Source organism: Amblyomma mixtum, chromosome 8 (assembly GCF_055824585.1).
Source record: "Amblyomma mixtum isolate Tamu chromosome 8, ASM5582458v1, whole genome shotgun sequence".
NCBI lineage: Eukaryota > Metazoa > Arthropoda > Arachnida > Ixodida > Ixodidae > Amblyomma > Amblyomma mixtum.
The window spans coordinates 14,283,271-14,303,593 of record NC_143019.1 but is presented as its reverse complement, the minus strand read 5'-3'; the positions used below and the strand labels follow the sequence as shown (position 1 = coordinate 14,303,593).

The 20,323-nt window shown below is 45.5% G+C and overlaps 1 protein-coding gene across 1 annotated transcript in view; it reads left to right on the top strand.

Annotated features, from left to right (window-relative positions):
- The first annotated feature begins 515 nt into the window (after positions 1–515).
- hb (zinc finger protein hunchback) overlaps positions 516–20,323 on the top strand; it is a 79,648-nt gene continuing 59,840 nt past the window's right edge. The window contains exon 1 of the mRNA XM_089555498.1: positions 516–752. The gene's annotated coding sequence lies outside the window, so the exon portion shown is untranslated. The remainder of the gene's footprint in view (positions 753–20,323) is intronic.

The following is a 20,323-nucleotide window of genomic DNA, read 5'->3' as shown; positions in this document are numbered from 1 at the left end:
ATTTTTCCAGCCAAACCATTGCATAGAGCCTGCTGAGTGTCGAGGTATTCGCATCATTTCAGCTCTTGCATTACTATTCTTGAATAATTTGCGTGGTAACGTCATCAGCAGCTATCGTTGCCAACATTAAAAGGGTCAATTCAGCTAAATTCGTTAATTAAACCTTCTCAACCATCTCTGAATTAGTCTGTGTGCGTGGATTCAGCCCCTGACTGCCTGAATCCCGCAGTATGTTAAAGGTTGCAGGCGTGCCCTGTGCTGCACCGAAGTTTTCGAGAGCCCGACTCCGTAGTGTTTGCTCTGCGATGAGCAGCAAGAGGAGAACAAGATGAGCAGCGGCGGGGAAGAGAATCTGAGAGAGAGGGGAGAAAAAAACTTTCTAGTAGTCGCAAAACAACGCGCGCTGTCGTATAGCGGTGGCAGCGGTCTGGTTTCGGGGGGTGAGGGAGGCAGGAACTGTCTATTTGGGTGCCGCGCCACTCGGAGAGGAGGAGGGGGAGGAGGGAAGAAGGGGTTCTCCGTCGGGTCTGGGACTGTGCGAACGGTCGTCGTTGTCGCCGTCGACGACAAAGTTTCTCTCTTTAGCGGGCTTCACCTTCGGCCGGTGCGAAAGCATCTCCCCCGCACTCCACTGATCAAGCCGATCGAGCGCTGTCCACGTTAGATTTGCGACGACTGCTGCTTTCTCGCCCCGGAGCTGTGCGGGCATTTCACCTGGTCAAGTTGAAGCGCCGCGGAGACGTTGTTCGCCGGTACGCACACTACACGGCAAGTCGGCATGTTCACTCTATGCAGGGTGTTTCTCCCAAGATTTTACACAATTTTTAAAAATAGGATTTTGGGGTTACAAGACCCCTTTTTTCGGCATGGCATTGTCAGCGGTGTAGTACATCATAATACAGCTAAGACATGCTAACTTGTAGACTGGTTAACTAATACTGAAAAGTTAACATTTTAACTATTACTGTTGGGCTCCTTAATTACTGAGAGGCGTGTAGTCCAACGTAAGTAATATCCATATCAAGTTTTAGAATTTCGGAAACACTGTTTCCCTCGGCGCTTTGACCCAACAAATTTCGGCTACACTGCGCCAAAATACATGTGCTTTCGAGAAGCTTGAAGGCGAAGCGACCTCTCCAGTGCACGTAACTAAGTGAAATAGCCAAAATTTGTTGGGTCACAGCGTCGAGGGTAACCGCATTTACAAAATTCTGATATGAGTGTTACTTACGGTGGGCTACACGATTTTCTGTAATTAAGGAGCCTAAGAGTAATAATTAAAATTTTAACTATGCAATATTAGTTAACCAGCCTGACAGTTAGCACGTCTTAGCTGTACTCTGATGTAATAGACCGCTGACAATGCTCTGTCGAAAAACGCAAGCAAGCAAGCACAATTTTAAAAAATTGTGTAAAGGCTTAGGTGAAGCACCCTGTATGTCCCAGAAAATACTAAAATGCCTGCACATGGTAGCCCTTTGGGGACTAACTCCGTCGCCGCAACCATTAGTCCCTAAAGTCCAATCATGTCTTTTTTACAGAAAAACTGCAAATAAGTCGCAACCACAGTTAAGGCACATTCAAACCGGCGAGTCACAAAACGTCGTGCAGCTGATTTCATGTTGCGGTCTGCACATTTCATGTCGTACGTGTTTCGTCCGTTGTCTTATTGCGCACTGCGTCTGTTACTCCTCGTCGCAAGGACTAACAGGTGCAGTGAATCCTATTGGGCCCGTTTCTGGCTCCGGCTATTCCTTCAGAGCTGTTGCATGTTTCGCGCTAGCCATTTTTCGACGCTGTTGTTGGTCATAAGGCTGAGTAGTGGTAAACACCTCCTTAAGAAGTGTAAACCAGTGCGAAAACAGCGGAAAACTAAAAAAAAAAAGAATTGACCAAACAAAATGCGGCGCTGGTATATGCAGAGCTGTCGAGTCTTCTCTGCTACGGTCTTCGTTACATCGAACTGGTTTCGCTCATGTTTCAATTAAGAAAGGAACGCAGCGAAAAGCACAAAGCGAAAAGCACAAAAAGCACAAAGCACAAAAAGGGGGCAACGGTCTTTAAAGGTGAGAAAAAGGGTTCTGCTTCCTAAAACAAAGATCTAGAGCCTCAATGTTGCCATAAGTACCCCACTAAATGGCTTAATACCGAACCATGTGGTGTGGTCGCTTATGTATACGTATAGTTTACACTTAAAGCTATTACCCTTAAAGCCAAAAAGGAGTAAACTGCCACAGAAGCCAGTTCTTCGGAAATCACTGCTTACCTCAACCATTATTCTCTTAATATGCCAACTTCTACTCCCTCAAAGATTGATTCAGCTGTTGCCATCAACAGTGTCCGCGCAGAGTAACCATTCGTTGCGAAGAGGATGGTGGTGCTCATTTTCTGTTGAGAATTAAGACCTTGAGACTGAGCCCACCGTTTATTAAATCCCACTCGAAGCTCATTCAAAAATTTGGAAAAAAAATACGAAGAAACGCGCAAGAGTTAAGCGTTTACAGGTATCAAGCAGTCCAGTTCGCGTCAAGCCCGCTGCCTTGCAGTCCCACCGGCGCAGGTATTTCCGTAGCTCAATCCTTATATGCTGGGAGCTTTAATTGCCTACTAAGCAGTACCGCAGCTGTTCAAATAAATCACGAAATGGCAGGCGTTCCTTTGACGAAGGAGTCGTGTACGCATCTTCTCATAAGAATATCTGGACGTGTGTTGGCCACACCCAACATATGAAAACGATAGCAATGCATCCACAGTGGCGGCAACGAGTCAACGAGAGCTTCCTCACAAAAAAAAAATCGGACCCATTGATACTTCCAAGCGCTCTTTTAATCGAGCATTGTCGATTTACGTTCTCTCTGGAAGAAAAAGTTGTTGCACGGGATGGAATCTGGTAGACGACAGTTGCACCGCGCCTGAAGGGAATAATTCACCGCTTTGGATACAACACGGAGTTTGTTTGTCCTTACTGTAACTGGCTACCAAACCGCACATAGCCATCAATTTATACTTATTTATCGACAAAGAAAGAAAGTGAAGGAGTCCCTTCGGTATTGAAGGGTAAAGTACATTCTCTTAGATCTTACTGAGAAATTCTGGATAAGCGCTTTTTTTTCAAAGAGAAGTTGCTTATTCACGCAGTTTTTGTGCACACGGCAAAATTGCACCATAACAATCAACATGTCCGCAGATCGCTTCTCCTGACGATTGTAGTTTTTTGCTATTTATCGTCAGAAACGCACCTCATTGCTTTTATACTCAAGTAAAATTTGTTGCTGGGTGAGTTGGTGCATTGTTTCTGATTAAATAGCGCAACACAAAAAACAAGCGCGTCGTCCTGTCTTCTTTTTTGTGATTGCTTTTTTGTGTGTTGCGCTAACTTTTTTCAGAAACATTGCTTTTATAAATGGCAGTCTTAACTACTGGTTGCTAGCTCCGGACACACTATAATAGAAAGGTTTTGCTACGCATCGGAACGATTAGACTACTCCTGTCGGTATTTTCGTAACAGTATCTTACAAGACTCCAGTTTCCTCACAGTTAGAAGTGAGCACCAAGAAAGCTGGATTTCAATTTAAAGAACGCCACGTAACAAAGTTTGGACGTTTTCTTTTTGGATGGCATGGAGCAAGGCATCCTGATTCCTTTCCATACACGAGATTCCAAAAAACGTGAAAAATAACTTAAACGATGATCTTCAACTTGGGAACCATAAAATAGAAATCGTGGACACCTTCAGATCACTCGGTGTAATTTTTGACGCCTGTATGAGCTGGACCGCACACGCAACACATCTTCGTAAGAAATTAGCGCCTTCCGTTGGTTTTCTTGCTCGGTACCGCACTGAATTTCCTCCCTGTATAAAACGAATGATTTATCATGCCCTATTCAAATCACACATTAACTATTGCCACATAGTTTGGGCTACCACATCTAAAACGAATCTACAGAAAATTCAAATTCTCCAAAAGAAAGCTATCAGGATTATCGCAGGTGCCAGTTTTACTGCCCATACGGCTGAATTGTTTATTAAGTATGAAGTAATTAGTGTAAATGTTTTTCTTGAGTACCGCCTATTATACTATCTCAAATTTTCTTCACCATCAATATGTAACTTTTTGCTTAATATCACAATGTTAAAGCCCATAGAAAAGTATGTTAAAACCCGATAAACTGCAAAATGGACACTTCCACGCGCTAGAACTAATTATGGTAAACAAGCACTTAATTTTCTTATACCTAATGTTTTAAACAGCTACGAATCTAACCAGCTTAGCATGTATAACCTCCGACCACATGATCTAAAAGTGTACTTTGTGAATAATATATTCCATAACTTCTTTTCATGTATTGTAGTTAGTGAATGTATCGGTGTCCTTTTCCCATTTGTCATCAACCCAGCAGTGTATAACTTTCAAATGCATTTGTTCAGTTTTAATTGTTTTATCTAGTTTCAAACTACATCTCTGTGTAGCAATCCGTTCAATCGTAAATATTATAAATTCCTTCTATGGTGTGCTCGTATGCGACCTGCCACCGTTGTATGCATGTGTTTATTTTTTGATTATTTTGTAATGGCTCTTAGATGAGCCACAGGCATTTTCAAGCTATTTTCTTTAGCTTTTGGCCTGTGGCTCATTCCAAAGACTGTATGCACATTTGTGAAAAATAAAGTTTTGGTACATTTTCCCAGATGTTTCACCTAAGATTTTACACAATTTTTAAAAACATGTTTCTTCAGTTAGAAGAGCGCTTTTTTCGGCATAGCATTGTCAGCATCACAAAACAGCTAAGACGCGCTAACTACTAGGATGGTTAACTAATATTGAATAGTTAACTTTTTAATTATTACTGTTAGGCTCCTTAATTACTGAGAAGCATGTAGCCCACCGTAAGCAATATCCATATCATTTTTTAGAATTTAGAGAAGGCGGTTACCCTTGGCGCTGTGCCCCCAGAAATTTTGTCTACATGGCGCCAAAATACACGTGCTTTCGAGAAGCCTGCAGGCAAAGCAACTCCTCCAGTGCACGTAACTCGCAGAAATAGCCACAGTTTGCTGGGTCACAGCGCCGAGGGTAACCGCGTTTTCGAAATTCTATAAACTGATGTGGATATTGCTTACGGTGGGCTAGACGCCTTTCAGTAATGAAGGAGTCTAACAGTAATATGTAGAAAGTTAGCTATTAAATATTAATTAACCAGCCTACTAGTTAGCACGTCTTAGCTGTATTCTGATGTACTACACCGCTGATAATACTTTGCCGAAAAAAGCGCTCCTCTAACTGAAAAATCCTATTTATTCGTTGACGTTACCAGATACGCTACGCCCACGCCTCTGACTAGTCCCGTTGTCGTTAGTCTCGGTGCTATTGTAATGCTTGCTTCATGTGTTTCACTAACATTAGCTGACCTGCTAGAGTTGTCTCAGCATTCAGCCATACAGGTACTAAGACATATAGGGAGAGATTTCCTTTATACCGGACCTTTGCAATCGCTAATGATCGTGACGAATAAGAAAACATTGGAAAAGTTTAGTTAAAACAATTAGCCTCAAAACACAGCCGGGGATGCCTTTCAACCTAAATATCTCGCAAATGCCCCAAGTCGGTCTCTCTTCTTAGCTTTCATTCTCAACTTCCTGGCAAACGCTGACACCGTTCCAGCCAAGTCTGTGCATTCTCCGAGTGCTGTGTATATGTACACTACGCAGCGACGCACACCAGCAACGGGCCGAGGTGTGCGCCGTGGCCGCGTGACCGGGCTTTCCCCGACCGCCGGTGACCCCTTTCGTCCTCGGGGTATCGATCGGGTTTCGTCTGGCAGCGTCCAGACGGCCGCGCATCAGTCTCCCGGGATAAAGGGGAGAGAGGGCAGCATCGTCTCCCCCCAAACTCCGACTCTGCTTGGCCCCTCCTCGCCATCCCATTTCCTTCCCCATCGGGGAAAAAGCAGAGCCGAAAGAGAGGCATGCCGCTCGTTCTTTTAACTTCCCCCCTTTTTTCTTCTCCCTGCTCGCTCTTTTCTTTTTTCTTTCTCTCTGTTTCACCTTCTTTAGGGAACGGGCACGCGTCCGCCGCTACCTTACACACATACGCGAAGGTCGGCCTGCTTCTCTTCTCCTTTCTTTTTTTCTCTTCTTTTTTTCTCCGCTGCCCAAGTCCAGGACCCCGCTGCTTTTTGTTTCTGCCTACTCCTTTCGCACCGGATGCGATGCTGGAGTGGGAGAGTTTGCTTTTTTCATTCTTTTCCTTCCTTTAAGCTTTCTTTCTTTCCTTTATCATTCGTTGTTTTTGTAGGCCTACCATGCCACCATGCCTGCACGTCTTCCTCCCGTCTTGTTGCGCGTGCAGACCCCTTTCTCTCTCTCTCTATCTCGGAGGGTACTCTCTGCCGCGCACGGTGCGCAGACTCCTTTTAGTCAGGGATCTGCATCATCCGGGGGAAGAAAGGCTGCGGCCGCCCTCACCGCTGCAGGAGTGGCGCGTCTGGTGGAGATCATCCGCGGAGTGTCCGATACATCTTGCGGCCGCCATAAGTTAATCAATCTGGCTGATCCAGATCGCATTCGCGAAGCTCGGCTGGCTGAAGCCGAGCGACGGGATTGAGCTGTGTGCAGGAAATCCAGCGTAATTTATAAACCTTACGCGACAGCGTTGCAGATGTGGGATGAGTCTTCGTGGTCCCTAGTACTGGCTGCTACTATGTAGCGGTCGGATGTATACGGTTGTTGCGCGACGACACTTTCTAACGGGGAAAAGCAGTTCAGGGAAGTTCAGCGTGCAAACAGATTTCCGACGCTTTAGGATACAACACTCTGTAGTACCTAATAGCTCGAATGTTGAAACGGAAGTAATATGAGGAAGACCCAGATAATGCGGTCATGAAGTTTACGAGATGCGACTCCCATGAAAAAAGAAATTGCTGTGTTGCATCGCTACCTTGTCAGCCGTGTCGTTCCAGTGAGAGCATATACTGTATGTTCCCTCGTGTTTCGAGAATTTTTAATGACAGTTTGCTTGACCACGCAAACATAACTTTTTTCGTGGAACCCGTATCGCGTAAATGTTTTTTCTGTGACTGTACGCATGCACAAATTTTGAAGAAATCGTGTCTCACCATCGCCCGGGGGTTTATGTGGCTTTGTTTTTATAACTGTCACCAACCGCAGCATGGCCCAAGTACATATCGCGACTTCTGCTATCTTAGTTTTGTTCTTGCCTCGATCGTCTGTCTTTCCGTTTGTAAAGTTTACTATCTGTGATTGCGAAAGATGTTTATTTGCCTTGTTTGACGCACAATATAGAGTGATTTTTGCTTAGATACGTAGATTTAATGGAGACATATATAGATGTATTTAAATAACTTGTAGCGAGGTTTTGTGTATGCATACACTGATTTGTTTCCAGCGACACTTTTTTGTCGTTTATGAAGTTTTATCTTCGCATTTCTAATACTCCATTTTATCTGCGCATTCCTAATGTACATTTTTCAGCACTCCTCGTTTGTTCATGTGCTCGCTGTTGCGACTAAAATTTCGGTGCAATTACTCGCAGTACATGACCGGTGGCAGCTGCTGCTGCGCAGTACTCTGGAACGAAGGACAGCGTCATTGAGATTTTTCCCTGGCCGTTGCATATGTACAAAATTGTAAAGGTTCTTGAACGACAAACATTCATTAAAATATTTGCCCTCTACTTGCTCATTTCATGACGTTTAGGTTTTTCATATCAGCGGCATGCAGTGCTTTGCTGGTTTCGGACTGATGTAGGTCTAGACTTGGTGTGATATTTTCTTTACTTATTAAATACGCAAAAACATGGAAGCAATGGTATCAGTTATGTCTGCCACGATTTTTAAGACATACGAATGCATTGTTTTATCTTTAAAAAAAATACATATTTCACTTGTCTTGACAGTGCTTAGCGTTAACTAATACACAATGGCAATGCAGTTATTATTCTTGCGTTTGATCTCTCCACAAATTCTATGAGGAGGCCGCGCTGCAACATGAACCCCCCCCCCCCCCTGCGAACAAAATTTCTGGCTACGCCACTGCTACCGCGTGTAGTTCAGAAGTAGAGTATTATCGGAGACAAAAGTGTATGTGTCATTTTATAAATAAATAGCCACTAAAAACAACAACATAGCGAAACCACGCAATAGTTGGTAAACATGGCAGCTATACGCTTAGACCAGCATTCGCGTCCGATATTACGTGGCATCTCCATGTCCGTCGTACGCAAGCCTTCTCCGATAATCTCAGAAGATTGCACTATGTGGTAACATCGTCCCACTTGCATAATCCACCCGTTTGTATCTTCTCTCTTTTTTGGAGGTTAGACTGAAACTAAACACAATTCCCGGTGGACAACACAGTGGTTCTGTAAAACGGGAATTCACGCCACGAGCATTCGTATACAGGGTGTTTCATCTAAGACTCTACACAATTTTAAAAAATAGGCTTTTCTAGCTAGAAGAACGATTTTTTTTTTCGGTGTACCATTGTCAGCGGCGTAGTACACCAGAATACAGCTATGGCGTGCTAACTAACGCGCTGGTTAACTAATATAGAATAGTTATCTTTTAACTATTACTGTTAGTCTACTTAATTTCTGAGAGGCGTGTAGCCCACCGTAAGTAACATCCATATAAGTTTTCAGAATTTAGAAAACGCTGTTGCCCTTGATGCTGTGGCCCAACAAATTCTGGCTACACTGCGCCAAAATACACGCACTTCCGAGAAGCTTGCAGGCAAAGCGACCTCTCCAGGGCACGTAACTCGTTGAAATAGCCAGATTTTGTTGGGCCATAGCGCCGAGGGTAACAGCGTTTTCAGCTGGAGTACAAAGCAGTACTCAAGCCGCCGCGGTGGCTTAGTGGCTATGGTGCTCGGCTTCTGACCCAAAAGACGCGGGTTCGATCCCGGCCGCGGCGGTTGAATTTCTTTGGAGGAGAAATTCAAGAGGCCCGTGTGCTGTGCGATGTCAGTGCACGTTAAAGAACCCCAGGTGGTCGAAATTTCCGGAGCCCTCCACTACAGCGTCTCTCATAGCCTTAGTCGCTTTGAGCCGTTAAACCCCATAAAACCAAACCAAACAAAGCAGTACTCTGAGGAGGCATTCATTATAAAGATGCATGTCTAAACAGGAACACTGTTAAGATTTTCTTTTGGAGCAGATAAATTCTTTCAAGATTGTTAGAGTACTCAAGCACCAGACAAGGTGACGGTAGTTAAGATAGGGGAAAACAACGATTTATATACAAGCTTTTTAATCCCCCGCTAGAAGTGTTCTTTTGAGGCGATATAGGTGGCCTACGGCACGAGCGAGTTTCGGAAAGATGTTATTAACATGATCCCATAACATTGTTTCGATAAAGACAACTCCGAGCGTTTCAAACTTGTCACCATTCTCAATTTCTTCTGCATTAATTAGTAATTTTTTCTTCGTAAGCAGAAGGTTATTCTTTGGTCGGAAGATAACAGCCTTTCCTTTGTTTGCACTCATTTTGAACCTAATTTGTTCTGTCCAGGTGTTTAGTTGAGACAAATCAATGTTCACGTTGTCTGTCAGGATGTCGCAGTCGCTCGCGGAAAGGAAAATACTTGTGTCATCTGCATAAGTTAAAAATTATGCTTGGTCAGTGATGTTTTCTATGTTGTTAATGCATAGGTTAAAGGGCAGAGGGCCAATATGCTCCCCTGCGGCGCTCCACATTTAAAATTATTTGTGCCGGACTCCAATTACTTACGGACAATTTTTACAGACTTTCCAATCATGCACTTGTAAACTGTGCATGATTGGAAAGATAAAATTTGAAAAGTTGCATTGGAAGGCCTCTACTTAAGCACGTTTCTAGGTTCCTAATAAGAAATTTGTGGCTTAACCAGTCGAAGGCTTTTCACAGTTCTATGCAAATACTTAATACTACATGTTTCTTGTCAAAACTGTTTAAGATGTACTTTTTTCGTGGAGGAGCGCCAGTTCAGTTTATTTATTCTTCCGTAATTTAAATTGCCATCTTGTTATGTAATTTTCCTGTGAATTTCTATCGTCGGGAGAAAATAAGTTTTTCTAAGCCCTTGCAGAAAATAGGGAGGATAGAAATTGGCCTGCTATTTTCAATAGAGTTCTTATCACCTTTTTTGTAAACTAGTACTATTCTAGCCACCTGCATTTTATTTGGAAAGGCGCCATTTAATAACACGTTGAACAAGTTAGTGGAGAATATAGTATGTGTCTATAAAGAAACGACTGGCCTAACCAGAAAATCGTCCGCGTAGCAGACCAAACTATTAGAAAGTCCCAGAAATATTGATACACCTCGGCTTCAGAAACACAATGAAGAAACAAGCCACTTCCTATGCGATCATTGATGAAGGGATAGGCAGCATGCCTGTCATATCTGTGAAGACGCTGTTAAAAGCATTGGACATAGCGGTCCCCGTGAGCACATTGCCACCACATATGCTTTCAATGACGCTGTCCCTTCTCGGGGGCTGCAACAGCGAATTAAGTTTTTTTTTTTTTTCATTACAGGTCTGAATTATTGTTACATCCTTCGAAGTATTCACAGGAATACAGATCTCTTGGAAAACTAATATCTGTGTTCAGATTGTTTCGATGGGCTTTATAAAATCTGGCCAACAATTGAGAGTCCCTGTACTTAATGAACCTGTTGCATATTTTGTTTTTTTCCTTCATTTGCTTGAATAAATCACTTGCAATTCATAGTTTTCTTATACGTTTCGGCAGCATTTTGGTTACATATACAAAAAAAATTGCATACACTTTTTTTCAAAATGTCAGTAAGCACTTCGGAAAAAATATTGCAGGCTTCCGTAGAATACAAGTCAAAGAAAGCTGTCCTATCATCTCGCAACTTTTCTAAATTTTTTCCAGAGACAATATGGGTAGCATAGGATAGCCTTGATTTTTTACAACATTTAGGCATTTAGGCCACCATGAATATATCAAGGTCGTCAATAATATCACAAAAGACTACTTCGATTCAACACATAAAACATAGCTTGTAATAAAAAGATTGATTTGCGTTTCTGAAGGACAAGTAACATGAGTAGGTGTCGAAATGACAATTTCTCTGTTGTTGCTTTAAATCACATTAAAATACCGCGTATGAATCTTGTCACACATCATGCCTAGATTCAGATAACTTATCTAACTTTCTTCATTTACAAAGCCAACAAACTGATCAGTGAAATTAATAAAGCTAGAAATATTGTCAGCGAGTGGTCGATAGTAATTACCATTAATATTCCATATATCCATCACTGAAAGCACAAAATTGGGCGAGAGTGTCACATTTCAGTCCGCTATTGAGTAAAAACCACGACGCAGCTGTGGTAACGTGGCAAAATGAACATTATTGTTATTATCAGGCAGCCAGGTTTCTGTTAACATGAAAGCATCATTGCTGAAGCCTAATGAAGAAAATAGTAGCCGTATTTCTGATTATTTTTTATTTAAAGATCACGTTTTTATACGAAGAATTTAAATAAAGCAGGCCATTTTCAACCAAGAATATTTTTCAGTTCCGCGGAAAGGAAATACGAAAATTTCATTTTTGTTTTCCGCAAGCATTATCTATACTTCCAAGTCATTAATCGATTTAGTCGCAATCTTGTCAAGATCACCCTCATCTTTGATTAAGCAAAAGCCTATCTAATCTAGAACAGAAGCTTCAAATTCGGTGTACCATCCAAATACAGATAAAAACCCGCTTTCGACTAAGAAAACGCCGCTGGCTTGATAATTTGCTCGCTCACTGAAGAGCCCACTTAGCGCTGTTCAGAAAAATGCAGCCGTCAATATGCGCACATGCACGGCATCAATGGTCAATACCCTGCATCGGCAGGGAACCCCGCTCAAACAGGGTTCTATCCCGAAAAACTGTTTGAAATTGCGCATCTTTACCTCTCAAAGATGTCCGAGACGAAAGTTTAAAGCAACCTACAGCCAACAGCTGATCAGGACTCCTAAAAGCGTTTTGTTAACGTCCCACTACTGACGATTTGGTTTGGTTTATTGGGATTTAACGTCCCAACGCGACTCAGGCTACGGGGAACGCCGTAGTGAAGGGCTCCGGAAATTTCGACCACCTGGGGTTCTTTAACGTGCACCGACATCGCACAGTACGCGGGCATCTGGAACTTCTCCTCCATCGAAATTTGACAGCTGCGGCCGGGATCGAACCTGCGTCTTTCGGGTCCGCAGCCGAACGCCACAGCCACTGAGCCACAGCGGCGGGGCATTAATGACGGCAAATGGGCTGTAGCAGTGGTACACATTACAGACACATCAGCCATTAACAATTAGATATTTAGAAACCTACAAACAACACGCAAACCTGAAAGCATATTTTTATTCGTATTTTATTTAGCTTTCATAAAAACAAATCTCTTTTGTGAATGCCTAGCATTTCTTCCCACAGCACATTCTTTTCCGATGGCTGAGGCGATGCTTTTTGAACTCTGTCCGACGGGAAGGCATTTCTTTATACTGGAGAGAATAGCCTGATGGGTCTTTGCCCTGCCGATAAATCAAATCAGATGATGATGATGACGGCGATGACGACAGCGGCGATGTTGATGATTAAGGTGACGACAATAAGGAAGAAAAGAAACAGGCTCGCCTGGCAGCAGGCTTCTCGAAATGATTTAGCTAACTATTATGGCGATAGTCAAGTATGCCAGACTGCGACAACGTTTATTAAAGTTGTGTTGACGGGCTGCATGGGCTGACTGGCTGAACCAGACCACAAGCATGGGCCCGGGCAACAGTGTTAAAATTGTGGCATTTTATACGCAATCTACACCACGTACAACATGTAGAGAATGTGCAGAACTGTTGCTCGAATGATTTGTGCCGCCAGCGCTGATGATGATGGTGGGTGAGATTACGATGATGGTGATTGATGAGTGATTGCCTATAGGGACCCAAAACGTACATTTCCGTTGTTTCCACGCCGGCTTTATTAGCCCGTCGGGGCCGTATAAGAATTGGCGTCTTACAAAATAGTAACTTTAGAGAGCCATGACATTGACATTGTTATAGGTGCATTATTTTGGATCCTTATGGGAGCTCAAAGTGTGCTGTTCGAAACATATGGACAAAAAACCTCGCGGGAACAGCACACTTTTCGCACTTTGTAAAGTGTGCTGTTCGCGGGACATCCCTTGGATGCATTCTGCATTATAGTGCCGGTTTTCTTGCTTTGGTGCCACTGACGACACGCCGGGGCTCGGTTACGTTCACAGTCCAGGATAGATTACCGGCGGTGAGCGAACGTGTGTGTAGTTAGATTTTAGGTAACTATATCTATGACAGACCTGAAGTTTTTATAGCAAACCAGACAAGACCAATACGCCACTGGTGCAATGAACCGGTTTTGAATGCCTTTGTTGAAGCTGCTTTCTTTTGTTCGAATAGTAATAATATTAATGTTTATTGATACAATCGCAGAATATAGCCCTCCCACCCTCTTCTATCATACATGGTCTCCCACAAGCCCATGTTTTATCACATCTTTGCCGATCTGATTTATCATAACTTCTAGTACTGTCTCTGCTGAGCGGTAGCGAAAATGCTTGCTAAATTTGGTCACTTAGAAAGCAGGACATGCCAGGGGAAGTTTATTCCATGTCATTCCGTTAAAGAGATAAATATGTGCGGGCAATTCACCTGGTTTCATGGTATCGCGATATAGGTAATTATTATGGAATGAACGCAAATCCCACTTTTCACTCACTGTCTTTCAACTGTCCAGAGTCAATATTCTCAGCGGAACGTTTCGATTCGAGAAAAGGTTGCAAGGAACAGTGCTTACAGATGATTAATATCAATTCAAAAAAATAACGCAATGCAAATATTTGAACATAAAATTTGCGGACCTTTCCAATTCCCACTGTTGAAAAAAGTTCGCATTTCTGGACTTACGCCCCCGCGGATGGGACTCAGAAGCATCTTTGTTAAATCACGGGCTACAAAATCTTCATGACGCCATACTGAGCTCCACCATATTTCTTCTAAATCACTGAAAACAAAACTGCCTGCAAGAGAAAATGTTAGTGCATACTTGCGGTTGAAGTTTTTGACTAAACAGTATTCAAACACATTTATAAGCCTCGCTGATTTCCTCAGTCCGCTTTGTTAACAATGTCCGAGTGGAGTCTCCTTACCTTCAGCAAAGTGAAATAAAAATTTAAAATTTCCGGAATCCTGAAGAACGCAAGGTACCGTTTTAAAGACCTTCAAATTCACCCTCGTATATCATGCACTTTCAAACGCAATGCCCACCGACATCGGTCTTTTCTTCACCCGAAACTGGCGCTTTCTAAATACAGCTGGATTCTATGCTTTTTCTGTTCGTTGCCGAAACAAGCTTCGGATAACAGAATTGATTTTCTTTCATTTGAAATCTGGAACCGATTTACGGAACGCTCTCAATCTGAAGAGTGTCTCAAAGCACCAATTCTATTGGTCGGCCCTGATCAGAACGTCGCCATCACCAGCGAATAGGAGCGGGGCATTGAGACTCTTGATATTGAGAGCGTTCGGTAATTCGGCCCCTGCTTCAGAGGGAGGGCACTGAATTTAACGGGCTGGCGTGTCGCAGAAAATCTGGCTTTCGTTGATCGTGAACGCAAAATCCACGAAAAATCCCTAGAGAAGCAACCGAGGGGGTAGGGTGGCCACGTATAGGTCACGGGATCTTGTAGTGCAATCGCAACCTGCCCTCCGTATTGTGAGAAACTGCGCACCATGAAACGAGGCAGTTAAATTAATGACTGGTCGCGAGAAGTTGCTCGGGAAGAGCAACACGGGTTGCACAAGTCCCCCACAGGTGGCGGTGCCTGCCATCCCAGGGCTGCAGTGGCGCATCCCTTTCCCTATCACTCTTGAGTAGGGAATGAAAATTCTGCATATATGGACAGCAGCGCCTTAGCTATCACGTCATACCCTCTAGGCGGTACTTAAGTGTCCCCCCTTATTTTTAATACGGGTTCATCAACCGTGCCCTATCCATTTTAAGCAAGTGAAGCAGTATTGATTGAAACTTGCATCAGAAAGGCTGCACAGCTCCATGCACTCACATATAGACTTGCACTGTAACGAAATGCCGACAGCGGCCAACACCGGTGCTTTTTTATGCAGCACAAGTTTGGGCACATGCACGATGTTTTGGCAGAGCCGCAGTGGCCGCCAGAAATCGTCATTTGGAGCGTTTTTCGTCCTCAAGAGAAATGGTCATAAAATCCGCGCTGAATTACCTTGATTTGTTCGGAAAACATAGTTCACTAACATCTCTCACCCCTACACTCGAGATGAGAGATCAGATACACGAATTTTAACCAAACATGCCTGCCTATAATAGGAATGTCTTCATTGCCAACACTTCTCTTCGGATGCATCCCGCGAAGAGATGCATCAAGAATCGCAGGGAGACTGTGATAAAGTATCTTTCTCTCACCCTCTCCCTTCCTCTAGCGTCGTCAACACAAGCATGCACCTGCCGACTGCCGCACACAGATGAATTCACGAAGAAAGGGGCAGAATGACGGTCGAGGGAACCTTCATCTCTACCCCGCCTTCTGTCTTCAGTTCTCCGTCGGGCATAGCGCTTAAGCCCGCAGCCAAAACGCTATACCGACAACATAACCGAGCCGCCGGAATCCATCACTGTCTCGGCGGCGTCCCTACGTCGGCTGCATCGGCAGACGCCCTGCCTCCCTCCCCTTCTTCTTCCACGCAACAATCTCTCTCCTGCCGCCTTCCACAGAAGTCCCCTCAGTGTAGCATTCCGCTATGACTTTCTCCGTCCGCCATGTGCGGCGTAGGGCACGCACCAACGCACGCAGCACACGCGGCATCTGGTGTCTCCGCGCGCAAACAATGCACTCATCTCGACGGTATTGCGTCTGTCCCGTACGCACCCTCCCTTCTACTCTTCTTCCAGCCGACCTCCCCGCTTCTGTTGTCTCCGCCATTCGCCAAGGTCTTCCGAGCCAGTCATTGGTTTTAATGTCCGTGCTCCGTCAGCCGAGGAGACCAGAGAAAGGTGGGGCCGACTAGGGTTGCGTACGTTCAGGGGGGGAGAGGGGGGGGGGGGGGGGGGGCAAGAAAGAGACATGTTCACCACGTGCACACGAGGCTGGCACGTGCCAGTGCAGCAATCGCCGTCGTCTGCTCGTCGTCGGGAGCCCCCTTTTTACGCACTCGATATCTACTTCGTCCACCTCGCCACCCCTCCGCCGACGCGGTTTGTCGTCCAGTTATAGACTCTTTTCGGAGACCGATCACCGCACACGATACGACCGCGCGTTCGTCACAGTTGACCCCTCTCCCCACTTCCAACTCCGGTCACCCCCGCCTCCCCACTTCTTGCCCCCGCAACATAACTCATCTTCTCCGCGTCTCGCGTGGTCCACCGCACGGTTTTTCACTCTCAAGTTCGTCAAAAACCAAAACTCTATACACCACCACCACTGGGGGGTCATCACCGCGTGCGGGCAGCGACCGCGGGTGGAAGGAGAGATCAACGAACTCTGGCCGCACGAGCCAGCCCCGCGACCGGAAGTTCGAACTCCGAAAACCCGCGGCTTCCCCCAAAGCACCGAACGCCGACAAGTAAGAGGTCCGCGCGAGCTCCCGAAGGTCACGCTCTTTTTCCCCCCTTCGTCTTGCGCGCCAAAAACGCGGGCGCGCGCGAAACGCGCGCGCGGAGAGTTGCGCGCGGTCACCGTGGCGCGCATAACCGGCTGAGGAGGATGGAGTGGAAAGGGAGAAGGTCGCCCTTAACGGTCTTCTAAATAGAAAGGTCTCGGCCGGAATACGAAGGTCTCCCCAAAAACCCCGTCTGCGCCCCGCGTGCGCTCCGAGCGAAAGAAGTCAACAAGAAATACGGCGCGCGTACGCGCGCGCACGCCGGAAAACAAACGAAACAACGATGCGTTCCGCGCGCGCGCCCAGGCACGCGCTCGACGCGCCTCTCCCATTGGTCGGACGGATCGAAGCCCGTCACCAATGGGGAGAGGAGAATGCGTTACCGGCAACGACGCGGACCAATCAGGAGCTGCGGGAGATCGGGGGTTCCGAATGCCCACTGCCCTCCTCCCTAGCACCCATTGCGAGACGTAGTCGAGGGGCATACGAGTGAGACGCGCGAACTGCGAGAGCGGTGGATTCGACGACGACGTTGCCGTGGGGATCGGGGTTCGCACTCCACGCGGTCATCATGCGACGGCGGCGCCCGGCTCCAGTGACAGCAGGGACTGCGGCTCATCATCGGGGCGGAGCGGATCAGCCGTTCGCGTGAGTGTGCAAACCGATGTGCTCCGGGCTCGGCCCCGGGCTCGCGCGAGAGCGGCGGCGAATGGCCGCTGGCCCGCGTACACACTCCGCCCATTTGGTCGCCGCCGAAACAAATCTGGCCGGGAATGAATGGTTGCACAGCTACCACTCGTTGAGTGGGGCAGTATGGAACGCGTTAGTGGGAAATTATGTTTCGTGCTCGATTAAAAAAAAAGGTACAAAAGGCTCAGTTTTAACTTCTCGGCCAGTGAAAGTAACTGGGGGATTCTATCGCAGATATCCGATAAGGCAACGACGGTTACTTGCTGTATGGATAACCGTACTGAAACCGAGGCACCGGTATGCTACTGCTAGACCTCGAGTACAGAACTAAACACGTAAGAAAAGGGAAAACAAGTTGTCACTAAGTTGAAAGATGAATAATTCAGACTACTCGGGCAATCCGAGTATCAATGCTTCGCAGAATATGTTCTTGCCCTGGTCATACCGTTTTCTTTTCAGCCTGTGTCCGGTACCCGGTTCCGTTACGTGTGCATATCACATTACACGCACAATGTCACGTTACTCCATCGCATGAGCAGGTTTACTATTTTAACGAATGGGTTTCCGGTCGTGCGTTAGGAATATTCTAATTGTTTCGCTCAATTGTACAACTTGGTGGCTTGCTTCTTCACAAGACACCCAAGTCACGTCATAAAGCACCCTTTAAAGGACGACAAGCGTATGTGTGCTAGTATAGCAACGTCATATACGGTCATCGCATTAATTTTCGATATAAAAATAATTGTTATGCATTCAAGCTGTCATCGCTTCAGCGCATATCCCGTTACAGGAAAGGAATGACGACTTTAGTTCTCTGGCAAATTTACAACTGAAGTTTTCAGAGAGTCGTCATTCTACCCTCATCTCTCTATATTTACGTGTTGTTCTTACATTAATCACCTCGATGCACTTCACGATGCGGAAATAATTTCTTTGTGACAAGGCACCAATTAAAAACTAACAGATGAGAGCATCAGTCATCAGCTTAAGGACATATGCTCGCAAAGAAATTGTTTGAAATGCAATATTGCGCGAAGCACATGACTCTTAGGAATTAATGCATAGCTACAAAGGCACACACCTGTAAATAACTTAAGACACTGAGCTTGGTGCATCAAGCTACAATTTTTAACCCCTCGACAATCTCCTCCTGTCGACGTCAAGTTTCTCCGCAACGCTTGGTCGGTGTGTGTGTCCGCTCTCAGTAAAGCAGCGCAGACTGATCTTTGGTTAAGTAAAGTTTAAGGAAAGGATAGATTTGTTCGTAAGTGCAGTTTATGAAACAGCTTAAGGAGCTTTTAAGTGGCTAGAGACGAAAGTTAACTAAAAGTTAGGTTTGTGAATACGGGGGTGAGACTCTCAGCGGGTCAATCCGTTATGCAGTCCCACACGCTTCGCCTGACACCACCGTATCGACCACGCTCAGAGGGTCTCAGAGAGGAGCCAACGGTAGAACACACGCTTCCCGCGTCGCTACCTCCGCATCTCCTAAGAGACAGTCCATCACATTGCACGTGAAATCGGGCGGCACCGTGCTGGGCATCCCTTCATCCACGCCGTTCGCTGCACACACTCTTTGCCTTGTCTTGTTTGCCGTGCTTTTGTTTCTCTGCGTCGGTCGCTGCAACCCCAGCCGGGCATCCCGATCCAATTCCCCCACCCCCTTGGGCCTTTTTGCTTGTTTTCCAGCTTCTTTCTGTCGCTTTACCTCCTATGAGCCTTTTTCTCTTTTTGTATCTCCCTACGCGCGGTCCTTGGGCATCTCTCTCGCGGCATCGCGCATACCCAACCCAGCGTGAGTCAGCGGCAGAGCCAAAGGGGTGGAAGTGGGGGGCGCCACTGACAGCACTAGGACAGACGCGAAGGAGACACCGCCCATTTTCTGCATTCTAGATATGCTACTTTAGGAAAATTTTCTTTTTGCCGTAATTTCGTAATATTTTAAATTTACATTACAAATCTACTCAAACATGGGGGATTCCCCTAAACATTTGACCACCATAGTTCCCACTTTCAATTATTGATTAATTCGCTCTCGCCCTACCATGAGCTTGCCGTCCTGGTCAGCTCAGCTCGTAAAGCGACTGCTCCGGTGAAGTGGTGGTCCCGAGTTCGAACCCCGGACCAGTACGAATTTTTCTTTAAAAGGCAACTGCAACACTTTTTTGAGAATTTCTCGATATTCAAGGATTCAAATCTATATAGGCTGTAGGTAAAGCATGCGAAGTGTTTTTGCACTAGCATTCAAAATAGTGACGTAATCGGCGATTGAATTTTGGCCTTCTCCTCATTGCACCGGAGGAGTGCAGGGAAACTCAGCGTGACGTCACGGAAGGTATAATTTCAAATTAGCGCTGTCGTCATCCACACCTTTCCCTGACGCGTTAGACGCTGCCAAACAACTCTCGGCAGGGTTTGCCTTCAGTGGCGTTGTTGTTTTTTCCTTCAAAGCAGGCGTTTGTGCGTTGGAAATGTACCGATACCTTCGATGACGTCATCATGCGCCCCCACTTGGCGTTGTGCGCTGCGGAGAAGCTTGAAGGGCGTCCGCAGTTTAATCGGCGATTACTCCACCATTTCAAGTGCTGGCCCAAAAAGACTTCGCATGCTTTACCTGCAAGTTTCACACGTTCGACCCTCTTAAGCTCGTTGATTTCTAAACCCTATGCAGTTTCCCTTTAAATACGAACTCTTTGTAGCCGTACGCCTGCGCTTGTGTGGATGCCAGTGGGTGATTGCTCCCTGATTACAAATCTACTACACCTTGGGATATTCCACTAAACATTTGAGCAATATTTTAAACTACTAGAATCTATCCACTACACGAGGAACACGTCACAAGCATGCACTCACCCTTGAAGAATATTTCTGTAACAGTAATACTTTCCAACATTCTTTTTTTTCCACAAGTTCTTCGAGATTGGAATCAATTGCATCCGTCAATCACAGCC